This window comes from Myotis daubentonii, chromosome X, assembly GCF_963259705.1.
Source record: "Myotis daubentonii chromosome X, mMyoDau2.1, whole genome shotgun sequence".
Classification (NCBI taxonomy): domain Eukaryota; kingdom Metazoa; phylum Chordata; class Mammalia; order Chiroptera; family Vespertilionidae; genus Myotis; species Myotis daubentonii.
Window position 1 is genome coordinate 136,311,838 of NC_081861.1, and position 14,454 is coordinate 136,326,291.

General features: G+C 45.5%; 1 protein-coding gene across 6 annotated transcripts in view; it reads left to right on the plus strand.

Moving 5' to 3' along the window:
• The window catches only part of ARHGAP6 (Rho GTPase activating protein 6), a 517,050-nt gene that overhangs the window by 476,984 nt on the left and 25,612 nt on the right, over positions 1-14,454 (plus strand). The window lies entirely within an intron of this gene.

The following is a 14,454-nucleotide window of genomic DNA, read 5'->3' on the forward strand; positions in this document are numbered from 1 at the left end:
GTTGTGTAATAAAACTTCAGTTCTTGACCGGACAACCCTTTCATGCTGATACCTCTGCCTGACACAAAGCATCTCTCATGCAACAAACCAAGCAGAGAATGTTTTTGGTGCTGGCCACCTCTGATTGGCACAATTTTAAAACATGCAGACGCCATCGAGAGCACCAGTGTTGGTAAGGAGTGAAAATGCTCCCCAAACAACAACCACAGGCAATTGAAGAGGCAGACAAACTGCTGTGAAATGGCATGAATGGACAGTGGTTTGCCTGTGAGAGCATGTGGGAGGCAATGATATGGGAAAAGTCCAAGATGCTGCATCTGGTCCTCTTGAAGGATACCCCTGAAAGGAGTGCGGAATGTGATTCCTGTAAGGCTAGCACGGGGTGGTTCCCTAAATGTGAGAAAACAAGTGTTTCTCTTTCATTAAACAGTACTTTTCGACATAATCCTATCTAATAAAAGAGAAACATGGTAATTAGCCATACGTCCGCTACCCTTCCCATTGGCTAATCAGGGCGATATGCAAATTAACTGCCAGCCAAGATGGTGGCTGGCAGCCAGGCAGCTTGAAACAAACATGAGGCTAGCTTGCTTCAGTGACGGAGGACTCCAACATTCCCTGCCTGCCGCTGCCGGCCTCTGAACTGCAACTCTAAGCAACTATGTTACAAATATAGAAGCTAAACAAAACCCCAGAAACCTGCTTTCAGCCAGCCGGGATCTCAGAGCTGGAGTTGAAACAGTGTTTCAGTTATAGAACCCAAACAAACCAGATACCTGCTTTCAGCAGCCGAGGCCTAGGAGCTGGAGCCAAGCCTCAGAGCTAAAGCTGGCCCAGAATAAAAAAGAAAAAAAAAAGAAAAAAAGGACAGGTTAGGAGCTTCAGTCACCCGCCAGCCTGAAAACAGCCCTCAGCCCCTCACCCAGACTGGCCAGACACCCCAGTGGGGACCCCCACGCTGAAAGGGGTGTGACCAGCTGCAAACAGCCATCATCCCCTCAACCACGCTGGCCAGGCATCACAGTGGGGACCCCCACCCTCATCCAGGACACCCTTCAGGGCAAACAAGCCGGCCCCCACCCATGCACCAGCCCTCTATCCTATATAGTAAAAGGGTAATATGCCTCCCAGCACCGGGATCAGCGGAGCCGCGAGGCCTCCAAGCACCAGGATCAGTGGAGCCGCGAGGCCTCCTGGCACTGGGATCAACGTGACAGGGGGCAGCGCCCAAACCCCCTGATCGCCCTGCGGCTCTGTGTGTGATAGGGGGTGCCGGGGTCCAACCCCAGCGGGTCCAGGGGTCCCCAAAGGCGTGGACGGAGTCAGCGAAGAAGGAAGGACATGGAGACAGCGTTCAGTTGATCAGCAGCCTTGCCAGGATCTCTAGCCACAATCTCCAGCCAAGTTCTGTGTCCATGCTCTCCAGTCAGGTTCAGTGTCCAGGTTCCAGTCAGGTTCTCCTGCCAATCTCTGTAGTCAAGTTCAGTCCAGGATCCCTTGCCATGTTCTCCCGCTAGGCTCTGTCTCTAGGCTCCGAGGCCAGTCCCGGTCCAGGATCCTCTGGCATGCTCTCGCCAGCGAAGTTCTTCTGTCTCTAGGCTCCGTGTAGGTTCTGTCTTCTGAATTCTGTCTCCTGAGTTCTGAGTCTTTCTGTCTTGTTACAACTGTATTTATACCAGTTGATTCAATCCTATCAATCTCTATTACAAAGGTTAGGGCGTTTCTTATCTCCATTCCAGGGAGAAAAGATTATGTAGTTTAAGCATGATTGTTCGTAGTTAAAGGGATTAATTACCCGCCTGGCACTTAGTTGAGGGGTTTTATTCCCTCCCTAACTTCAGGGGAAAATCCCTACCTGGGGATTCAACCTTTCTCGGAGAGGTGACTTTGGTTAAAACACAGCGCCAAGAAGGTGAGCAAACATATTAAGAAAAGTATGCCATATATGCCAGGTCCCTTGAAACAGCAAGGATGGACCGGCTCCCGGCAAATTCCCCCTTTTTTATTTTTTAAAAGCAAGCATTAAAAAGAAAAACCTGAAACGCTCTCTTGTATCCATTTTAAGAGTAGGAATTGGCGCTTTCCGCTATTACCTGAGTCCTGATCTATCACCCCAGGGAGAGCTTGCCAATCCTGCACTTTCCCGGGGTGGAAAGGCTGCAGTGGGGTTAAGGATAAGGCTCCTTGGGCCTACCTTCTCCCATGCCATTACATTTACCTTTCCTTCCTCAGAAAAGCATGGACATACTTCTTGTATAAAACGTTCTGTCTGACTGGGAGTAACCTTAATTCCTCTGCTAGCAAGCATATATGTTAAAAGATCAATACAGAGTCTTTTTTCTTTAGACTCAGTATGGCACATCTTCTTAATCTAAAGATCAATACAGAGTCTTCTTTCTTTGGACTCAGTATGGCACATCTTCTCAATCTAAGAATCAATACAGAGTCTTCTTTCTTTGGACTCAGTATGGCACATCTTCTCAATCTAAGTTCTGTACTATCCACCTTCTTACCCTACTTATCCTCTATAGGGGGGTCTGTAGCACCCTGGTGGAGTCCTATCCGTCCCGAGTGTGGGGTTCTCAATGGGGGGGGGGCTTACCTAAGGGAATCCTGTTCCAGGGGTTCCCAAAGGTGTGGACGGAGTCGGCGAAGACTATCCACCCTCTTCTTACGGTGGAGTCCGATCCGTCCCGAGTGCAGGGCGCTTACCTAGGGGTCCCTGTTCGGGCGCCATATGCCGGCGTCCAACCCCAGCGGGTCCAGGGGTCCCCAAAGGCGTGGACGGAGTCAGCGAAGAAGGAAGGACATGGAGACAGCGTTCAGTTGATCAGCAGCCTTGCCAGGATCTCTAGCCACAATCTCCAGCCAAGTTCTGTGTCCATGCTCTCCAGTCAGGTTCAGTGTCCAGGTTCCAGTCAGGTTCTCCTGCCAATCTCTGTAGTCAAGTTCAGTCCAGGATCCCTTGCCATGTTCTCCCGCTAGGCTCTGTCTCTAGGCTCCGAGGCCAGTCCCGGTCCAGGATCCTCTGGCATGCTCTCGCCAGCGAAGTTCTTCTGTCTCTAGGCTCCGTGTAGGTTCTGTCTTCTGAATTCTGTCTCCTGAGTTCTGAGTCTTTCTGTCTTGTTACAACTGTATTTATACCAGTTGATTCAATCCTATCAATCTCTATTACAAAGGTTAGGGCGTTTCTTATCTCCATTCCAGGGAGAAAAGATTATGTAGTTTAAGCATGATTGTTCGTAGTTAAAGGGATTAATTACCCGCCTGGCACTTAGTTGAGGGGTTTTATTCCCTCCCTAACTTCAGGGGAAAATCCCTACCTGGGGATTCAACCTTTCTCGGAGAGGTGACTTTGGTTAAAACACAGCGCCAAGAAGGTGAGCAAACATATTAAGAAAAGTATGCCATATATGCCAGGTCCCTTGAAACAGCAAGGATGGACCGGCTCCCGGCAAGGGGGCAGGGCCACAAACTCCCTATCTGCCCTGCTCTGTTCATGACAGGGGAAGGCGCCCCAACCCCCTGATTGGCCCTGCTCTGTACCTGATAGTGGGGAGCTCCGCAACCCCCTGATCGCCCTGCGGTTCTGTGTGTGACAGGGTGCGGCGCCGAACCCCCTGATCAGCCCTGCTTTGTGTGTGACAGGGTAGAGCCATATCCTCCCCATCGGCCCTGCCCTGAGTGTGACAGGGGGCAGCGCCCAAACCCCCTGATCTGCCCTGCTCTGTGTGTGACAGGGGGCAGTGCCACAACTCCCCTATCGGCCCTACTCTGTGAGTGACAGGGGGGAGCTCCTCAACCCCCTGATCGGCCCTGCTTTGTGCGTGACAGGGAGGAGCTTCCCAACCCCCTGATCGACCCTGCTCTGTGCATGACAGGGTATGGAGCCCCACCCCGCTGATGGGTCCTGCTCTGTGAGTGACAGGGGGCAGCGCCCCAACCCCCTGATTGGCCCTGCTCTGTGCATGACAGGGAGTGGCGCCGCAACCCCCCAATCAGCCCTACCCTGAGTGTGACTAGGGGTGGCATCACAACCTCCCAATCTGCCCTGCTCTGTGCATGACAGGGGGCAGCACCCCAACTCCCCAATCGGCCCTGTTCTGAGCCCGACCAGGGGCTGCACCTAGGGATTGGGCCTGCCCTCTGCCACCCGGGAGTGGGCCTAAGCCAGCAGGGCATTATCTCCCAAGGGGTCCCAGACTGCGAGAGGGCACAGGCCGGGCTAAGGAACCCCCCTCTACCCCCCCCAGTGCACAAATTTTTGTGCACCGGGCCTCTAGTCTAATATATAAAAACCCAGGGTGAGTAACGACCGAAGGCTCAACCGACCAGAAGTCAGTCCTGCAGTCAGTGCTGGGTTGCCATGGTCTGACATCCCCCCAGGAGTGCCCGATTGGAGTGGGTGCAGGCTGGGCTGTGGAGGAACCCCCTTCCCCCATGCATGAATTTCATGCACTGGGCTACAAGTACTGTATATAAGAATGTTAAAACGGAATCATTCGTATGTCTGGAATGGATTCATTCAATTTACATATATATGTAATGGGAAAAATTACTTGGTTTTCTTTTTTTATATTTCTATTTCAAAAGAGGAAGGTAGAGAGAGAGAGAGAGAGAGAGAGAGAGAGAGAGAGAGAGAGGGAAAGGAAGAAACATTAGTGATCTTAGAATAATTGATTGGCTGCCTCCTGTACACCCCAACTGGGAATTGAGTGCACAACCCAGGCCTGTGCCTTTGACCGGATTAGAACCCAGGAAATTTCAGTCCACAGGCTGATGCTCTATGCACTGCGACAAACTGGCTAGGGCTGATTATGGTTTGTAAACAAATCACTTCTCAAACAGCTTTATGAATGAAACTAAGTTCAAGAAGTGAGGTTCTACTGTATTCATGTCTTTATAAGATTTCCTTACTTTTACTTAATGTGCTTCTTCTGCCCCAGGATCCCATCCAGGACACCGTATTAAACTGTAGCCATCATGTCAGGCCTCATGGGCATCCTCCTGGCTGTACAGTGTTCTGCACTTCTTGTTTTAGAGAACCTTAAACTTTTGTTTGTTTGTTCTCTACATTAAATCCTCAGATGTTATTGATGTTATAGTTGAAAGATGGTTCCCTTTCATCAAGCTCTTCCTGCTTCCTCCACCCCTCAGCCCCTGGCAAACACGTTTCTACTCTGTTTCAATGAGTGTGACTGTTTCTATGTTTAATATTCCACATAGAAGGGGTGTGGGTGCTTGTGTATCTGTGTGTGTAGAACATCTTCTTTATCCATTCATCTATTGATGGACACTTACGTTACTTACCTTGGCTGTTTGAATCATGCAGCACATTACTTAGTATTTTAGATGTATGAATTGAATCCCAAAGAACTAAATACCCATACTTAAATTTCAATGACTACATGAATTATCACACTTCACTCCAACACCTGGCTCTTCCCAGATTGCATGTGGGGTGTGTATGTGTGTGTTTCCTGGATACACTTCACTGATTTTCTCCACTACTCTCCTCATATTGATTTCTTTTTCTTCCGGAGAACCTCAACCTAGTCAGTACCTTCATGGTTATTGAATGCTCCATGGCAGGGACTGAATTAATAGCTTGGATTTGTCACAGGGGTGACAGGGATGTCTCTCTCTAGAACCCCGAGGATGAGGATCATGGGCATGCGTGTGTGTGTGTGTGTATGTGTGTGTGTGTGTGTGTGTGTTACTGTGGAGAGAGAGAGAGAGAGAGAGAGAGAGAGAGAGAGAGAGAGAGAGAGATGGGCAGCAAAGGCAGAAGCGTTATGCCAGTTCCCAGTGCATCTTCTGCTTTCCGGTGTGTGACATCAGCATCCCTCCTAGTAAGTACTCTTCCCCCATGAGTGACTATCGCACAGACTTGTATCCTGAACAGGCTGTCCAACCGAGCTCTGTAGAGAAAGGGGACCAACAACTGCTTAAGACGCAACAAATGTTCACAAGGTAAACACAGTGGCAGTCCCATCTGATTTGGGAACTGAGACATAGGGTTCAATCTGAGAGTCACAGGTATGTCCAGGTTGGGAAGCACGATTGAGGACTACTTGAAGGAGGCCTCCTGACCCTCTATGTTCATTTGCTAAACTGACTAATTTGAAGAGATAAGTGTGGTGAAGATACTGTCTACAAAGATATGAAACTTAACAGGACTGGAGAGGGACCCTACTGAGTACCCAGGGAAAAGTGTGTTACATCTCTAAAGGTGAAGGTTAACTGTAGCTACAGTCTGTTGAAGTAGGTACTGAGTAGAACATGTCAGTCCAATACTTTGTTATGACTGCTAATGATTTACCAGTTTCTTTGTGTAGTATCAGTAATTTTAATACTATTAGATATGGATCCTTATGGGTATGACCATGACATGAATGGCCTGAAAATTCACACTGAGGCACCAATCATACTTCTCAGGTAAGAGCAAGTCAGAGTTGGCTGTTAAATTCAGAAACAGTAGGAACAATTATAGCTTCTCTAACTAGGTCTTATATAATGGGTGTCTATGTGATAAGGCCCTGTTTTCATTTACATTGGGTCCTTTTTTAACAAGGGTGAAAGGTGTTCTTTGATAAGTAGAGAGGAAGGTCCCCAGGGTAACATTTTGTCAAGCCGATGCTAAGGGCAGAAGATGATTTTACTATTCATTAGTTCAGAGTGCCATTATGCTCTAAAAAATATTTTAGGTCAATGGGTGCTCTGACTACGGGAAATTGAGGCAATACAATAGTTCTAATGGTTTAGTTTAGACATATTTGTATCTATTTTATGATCAGAAACTCCTTTTCTATCACCTTCTGCAAATGTTGGCTGGACAGGAAAGAGAAAGGAATGAGGCTTGAAGCTGTCAATAGTCTAACATCTAAAATGGAAATCAGAGTCATTAATACACACTGCCAACCCTCACACAACACCGATCCCCATCACCCCAACCACTACCATCCCCCCGATGCCAAACACAAGCAGAAACAACTTCTTTTCTTCCTTGCCAGCATGATGAAGCGTTAAGGAAAAACTTCATCTTCAGTCTTCACCTTGTCCTTCTTCTCCGTGTCAGCCTAGCTATGGAATGGCTGGTCTGGTGCCCAAACTAGTAGAATTCTCCGTCCCTCCCTTCTCACATACCTGCCCCATCCTTTGCTCCCTCCCCATCATCAGAGAAAACACAGAAATACAAACACATTTGCTTTATACACATGTGGTATTTATTCAAGGAGACCATTTATGTTTTGGTCTCATAATGCCCATTTCTTAAGCATTTTTCGTAGAGAGGCCACACTTGCTTAAGGGTCTTCTTTCATTGGCGTCTGGGCATCACTCGTGGTAGAAACCACCGGCACTTCTTCGTCTTCGTCTGGTGGCTTGCTCACTGGATGTTTTCGTCCCTTCCTGTAGCGAAGTACAATTCTGTACTTCTGTCTGCCTCTCTCCTTCTTCTCTTTATTCAGCTTAAGGACTGAGATGAGCATCTTCACTATCTTCCTTATCTAGTTGGGAAACAAGTTAAACACAGACAGACATTGGCTTTGGGGAAGAACTCGGGAAATGGGTGGGAAAAGGGCTTGTAACAGACTGACAGTGGATTGAATGAGGAAGTGTCTGTGCCCAAAAGCTCAAGGCCAGAGTCTTGGGTGAGGAAATATTGGGGAAGGGGAGGCATATGAGTAGGGCAGTCTGACCTTCTCCTTTTCCTGGTCATCGAGTGGGAAAACGCACTTCACATTCACTTTTTTTCTTGAAGGTTCTTCGCCCATCCTTGCGGCTGGAGTCGGATTCGTTATCTAAACTAGTCTACACTCTTTTCTTAGTAACTGGCTTTGTTGTAGCAACAGGCCCTACTCCAAGGGAGGGTCCTGGCCCCTATATATACTCTCAGGACAATGAGGAGCCACACCCCTCAGCTCTGATTGGCCAACAGTCAGGGGTTGCCATGGTGAGGCTGACATCACAAAGCCTCAGCTGGACCATCCAGGAAGGGGAGGTGGGAGAGGATGCAGAGGACTCAGATGCTCTGGTTAGAGACAGGGGAGCTTCCTAGAACCTCCTAAAGTTTTTCCCAGACGGACCTGTCTCTCCCTCATGTCCTCTAGTTCAATGACTGTCCAGCATGTGGCAGGGAGGTGGTGGTTCCTCTAAGCCATTTCCCATACACCCCTATCCTTTCAGTGATCCCTTCTACCATCCCCAGATATTACCATTGCCTAGTATGTTGTGTGTTGTTTTAATGGATGTTTCATTTTAGAATGCCTTAGATTTACCAAAAAATTGTGAAGGTATTACTCGTATACCCCATACCCAATTTCCCTTGTTACTAATATCTTACCTTGGTCTGGTACAACTGTAACATGTAGTGAACCATCAGTGAAATAGTTGCAGTCAAACTCAGTTCTCTAATATCTCCAATATCAAACAAGTTGGTTCTAGACGTCGTCGTTCAAGGAAAAACTGTACCAGTTGTGGAATAAAACTTCAGTTCTTGACCGGACAACCGTTTCATGCTGATACCCCTATCTGACACAAAGCATCTCTCATGCAACAAACAAAGGAGAGAATGTTTTTGTTGCTGGCCACATCTGATTGGCACAATTTTAAAACATGCAGACGCCATCGAGAGCACCAGTGTTGATCAGGGAGTGAAAATGCTCACCAAACAACAATTACAGGCAATTGAAGAGGCAGACAAACTGCTGTGGAATGGCATGAATGAAAATGGCATAACTGTAATGTTGGTGCTGTTATGAATCATCATGTAAATATCTGATCTGCAGGATGGTGTTAGGCAACCCCTGTGAAAGGGTCGTTGGACGGCCAAAGGGGTCGCGACCCACAGGTTGAGAACTGTTGACCTGGACAAAAGTAGCAAAGGCAATATACAACATGAAACTCAATAATCCTGGGTGACTTTTTATTATTTCTAACCATTTCTACAACCTTCATTATGCATCCATTGGGTGGAAAACACCACCATGCCTGTGTCCTGAAAGCATAAAATTTATTAAGTGGGTGAAGGGTCATGGGTTTACAGGTAGGGAATTCAGGAGAGAAAAGAGTAGAGAGGCAAAGGGGGAAAGAGAGATATTGTTTTAGGAAGCATTTAACTGCACAGAGAAAAAGCAACTGTAAGTGAATGAAAACATCAGGATTTATTATCTTCCATAATCAGAAGCCCAGGGGGTTTAGCAGCTTACTCACACTTCTACTCTCTCTGCTCTTCCATCTTCAGCGGCAATCTTCTGCAGTCATTTCCAGCCTCTCTTGCAGCCACCATCACCTCTAGTGATGGAGGTGTTTCCTCTCCTATATCTCTATGCAATATGGAGGGGAACCTTTTCCAAAATCTCCTGCAAGACCCACCTTGGGGTACCTTGGTCAGGATTGACACACGTGATCTTGCCCTAGCTGCAGAGGAGGCTAGCTGACAGAACTACAACCCTAGGACAAAACTACAACCTCTGTATCAGTTCCAGATAGGCAAGTCAGATAATCCCTGACTTCTGTAAATTTATCTTCTAATGTTGTGACCAAACCCAAAGACTTGAGGTCTGATGGAAGAGAAGGAACCAGAAGGGAGAGGCTACACAGAGTCTGGTTTTAAGACCATTGCAGTTGAGGGGCCAAGACGTCACAAAATGGCCCGGCCGGTGTGGCTCAGTGGTTGAGTGTCAACCTATGAACCAGGAGGTCATGGTTCGATTCCTGGTCAGGGCACATGCCCAGACTGTGGACTCGATCCCCAGTAGAGGGCATGCAGGAGACAGCCAATCAGTGATTCTCTCATCATTGATCTCTCTCTCTCTCTCCCCCCAACTATGAAATCAATAAAATATATTTTTAAAAAAGAAGTCACAAAATATAATTCTAAAAATTCAGGGAAGGTTAGGAGCAGAGACATATCAAGAGAAAATCCTATAACTTAGTTACCCACCAGAAGTGTTAAGCAGAAGAGAACGTGATGCTTCTCTGTGAGCACACAGGGTAAGAGGCAGCAATGAGTGAGTTAGTCAAGGAGGAAATTACAAAGCAAATATTGGCCATCTCCAGGTTATCTGCTTGTATTTCATTTTATTTTAAGTGTTTAATTTATTAATTATTTTGTCTATTTCTAATAAAATATTGTAACTCTAAACCTCTTTACAGTTGGTAAGGTACTTTCAAATCTGTTAGCCTTTTTTTAAAACAATATTTTTTTAATTGATTTTTTACAGAGAGGAAGGGAGAGGGATAGAGAGTCAGAAACATTGATGAGAGAGAAACATCGATCATCTGCCTCCTGCACACTCCCTACTGGGGATGTGCCCGCAACCAAGGTACATGCCCTTGACCGGAATCAAACCTGGGACCCTTCAGCCCACAGGCCAATGCTCTATCCACTGAGCCAATCCGGCTAGGGATTTGTTAGCCCTTTTGATCCCCGTAACACCTCTGTAAAGGATAGATAGGATATGCCTGGTTTTTCAGATGCTGGAACAGAATTCTACAGAAGATGGTTCATGTGCCCAACTTTACATTCATTACAAGCAGCAGAGCCAAAACTGGACCTCAGGGGCTATCAACTCTTAGTCCTAATTCCTTTTCCACACCATCCTAATTCCTGAGAAGGAATGCATATTGGAACAGCCTACCTGGCTATTCCTTGCTGTGAGCTCTTCTTTCCTATCAATCTATTCCTTTTACTCCTGTTTCTGGATTAAGTGTCTAAATTAATAGAAAATGAATGCTCATCCAATTTAACTGAGCAATTCGCTTGAAATTGTTATTAAATAAGAGGCAGTGAAATGTGCAAATATATACAAAAATTAGAGGTATTATTGGGAAAACAGCAGTTGATACTGTTGACGGAATACTAACTCAGCTCCAGGTATCATTTCAAATTTATACTCATTTTCCCACTGGCCCCGATTTTCTGAACCATTCCTTTTTTAAAATTTATTTTAGAGAGATGGAAAGGGAGAGAGAAACACTGATGTGAGAGAGAAACATCAATCGGTTGCCTCCTGCATGCGCCCCGACCAGGATCAAACCCACAACCTTGGTATGTGCCCTGACATGGAATTGAACCTGCGACCTTTTGGTGCACGGGACAACCCTCCAACCAGCTGAGCAACCTGGCCAGGGCCATATTAATCTTTGCAGCTGCTTTAAATCATTTTGTAACAAGATGAGCTATAAATAAATTAATTAAAATAATGGATTATGTACACTGTGGTCAGCCTTACCTAATAATAGGAAAATATTAGCTACCCTTCTTGCGGTACATGGATGCATGTTTTTTAACTATGTCTTTTTATTCATTTGTAAATAGTGTCTCCAAGCCAAAATGGTATCCTGAGTCTTTTAGAAAGAAACTATATAGATAGACTTATAGCACTAACCCTTCCTATTTGCATTAGTTACCAAGTAAAAGTCACATATAATACATAAAACAAATCTCAACAATTACAATTGGTTTGCAATCAGGCCTAGTTGAATGAGTGAAAATTTTGAATTGCAGGGTAGTTTAACAAAATTTATGGAAAGTTATTTTTTATTTTTTAAATATATTTTATTGATTTTTTTATTGAGAGGAAGGGAGAGAGATAGTTAGAAACATCGATGAGAAACATCGATCAGCTGCCTCCTGCACACCTCCTACTAGGGATGTGCCCGCAACCAAGGTACATGCCCTTGACTGGAATCAAACCTGGGACCCTTGAGTCCACAGGCCTACGCTCTATCCACTGAGCCAAACCAGTCAGGGCGAAAGTTATTTTTTAAATAATGATACTTCCTGTTAGCTATTCTAATTATGTATCCAAGTTAATTTACTATTAGACCCACCATATACTCTGAAAGAATAAATATTGTGATACCACTATTCAGAAGGACATGCATGCTAGTTGCTTATTTTTTGGTAGGAACGGATCGGTGCTTGGAGCAAAAAAATTTACTACCTGGTCTAAGCATAGAAATTTTAAAATTAAACTAACTGGATGAAAATACACATATATTTAATAATTTGCTCATGTAACTTTGGGCCTCTATGATTTTTTGCTTTGCTATTCATTTTTTTAAAAACTGAGCACTCTCTCTTCTCATTTTCCCTTTCTTCTCATTTTAGGTATTACCTTTTGGAAAAATTGATATGAGCATGCTTATCTGTTGGTCATGTTATTTGAAAAATTTACAGCAAAAATTCATGTCCTTTTATTTGTTTAATTTATTCAATGAAGTAAGAGAATAGGATCTCTCAGCCTTGACCTAAAAGTCCTGTCTCTTTCCTTCTTTCATTCTTATTCCCAGGCCATTGCATGTGGTCACAGAACTTTAGATGCCATCTGTGTGTGTCTCCCAGATTTCTATGTCCAGCCCAACCCTCCCCCCAGGACTCCAGGTCTTTATTCCCAATTGCCTACTAGATCTTTCCTTCATTCAGATGCCTCACTGGCCTCTCACCCTTATCATATCAAAGCCACACTCCTGATCTTGACCTGGCCTCTTCCTCCTACAATTCTCTAGACCCGTCAATGGCAACTCCATCCTTCCGGGTGCCTAGGCCCAAAATGTTGATGTCATTCTTTCTTCTTTTCCTTCTCCTACTCCTTCTCTCTTTTTCTCTCTCCACCCACAAATTAGCTAATGCCATCATCTCTGTCTGTACTTATCTCCAAGATCCAAATCGTTCTCATCAGCTCACCATTCTGGTGCAACACTCCAGCATCTTTCTAGATATCAGCAGTCCCTATCTGCACTTCCTGCTTCTCTCTGGCTTTCCCGCAATCTATCATCAACTCAGCAGCCAGAATGATGACAATACATGTTAGTCCTCTGCCCGCAACCTCCAGTGGCTCCACCCACTTAGATCGAGAACAGAAATCCTTATGAGACCCGTAAACCCCACAACATCTGGCCTGGCTACCCGCGCCACTTCCTATCGCTGGCCTCCTTCCTCTCACTCTGTTCCCACCTCGCTAGCCTCCTTGCTGCTCCTGATTCCAGATCTTGCTGATTTTTTCTTCCTTCTGCTTGGAATGATTTTCTGCCATTGCTTCATCAACTTTGGTTCTCTGCTCAAAGTCAGGTTCTCAGCGGCCTGACTATACTATTTAAATTGCACGCCCCTCCCTAGAATTCGCCATCTGCCTTTCTTAGCTTTGCTTTTCTCCATGGGGTCCGTGCTATGCTTTGTTTGTTTAATGTCAGGCTTCTCATATTCATTGTCAGCTTCTAAGAGACGAAGATTCTTGTCTGTTTGATTTGTATCTGAATCCCAGGTTCCAGTGCTGGGCAGTCAGTGAACATTCACTGAGTATTTATGTATTTAATTAAAGGCAGGAGGTGGGGAAAGGACAGAGGGAGAATATTGTCTAGGTTACACTTCACCCTTGAGCCCTTGAGCGTAGGGTTGGGGAACAGTTGGTTCTCCAGAAGGAACTTAGGGTAGAACTGTTGTAAGAAGAGGGGAATGGGGGCTGGAAACAGATGACCACTCCAGAGAGACAATGCGGGCTTGAACTGGAATCATTGCAGTTGGAATGGAAGACAGAGGAAGTAACGGGCATCATGGAGATGAGATCTCCTGACTCTGAGCAGGGAGGGGAAAGGACACAGAGAAGCTTGAATGCGACCCAGATGTTGCATTTGTGGGATGAGGGTTTGGCAATGGCATTAATAATGATTCAGGACAAAGTAGGAGGAACAGATTTATGAAAGAAAGAAACTGTTTTGTTGCTTTCTCATCCCTGTTTTCATTAATAAAATTATTTCCAGCTTCTCAAAACTCAAGAAGAATTGAGTTCTGCAAGAGGCAGGAGGCAAATTCTCCCACCAACCACTTATTCTCTGAAGACTTGTCCCCACAGTTCTTAAGAGTCTTATCTCCAAGCCCACATCTGAGAGAATCAGTCTGAACATTTTTCTCTCAATAGTTTGAATTTCCTTTGGTTGAGCTACCAGCATCTATAGCATAGAAACCCATTAGAGCCGAGTTCAGTCTTTTCTTTTTAAAAAATATTTTTATTGATTTCAGAGAGGAAGGGAGAGGGAGAGAGAGATATGAACATCATTAATGAGAGAGAATCATTGAGCAGCTGTCTCCTGCACACCCCACACTGGGGATCGAGCCCGCAACCCTGGCATGTGCCGTGACCGGGAATCGAACCATGACCTCCTGGTTCATAGGTCAATGCTCAACCACTGAGCCATGCCAGCTGGGCCAGTCTTTTCTTGTAGAACATTTCCATGTGAGTGATTTGGGATCCTAAGGCCATTTTCTAATGCACTGTAGGTTAGGCTTGGAAAAACATGGGACATCCATCTATAGCAGTGATGGCGAACCTATGACACGCGTGTCAGAGGTGACACACGAACTCATTTTTTTGGTTGATTTTTATTTGTTAAGTGGCATTTAAATATATAAAATAAATATCAAAAATATAAGTCTTTGTTTTACTATGG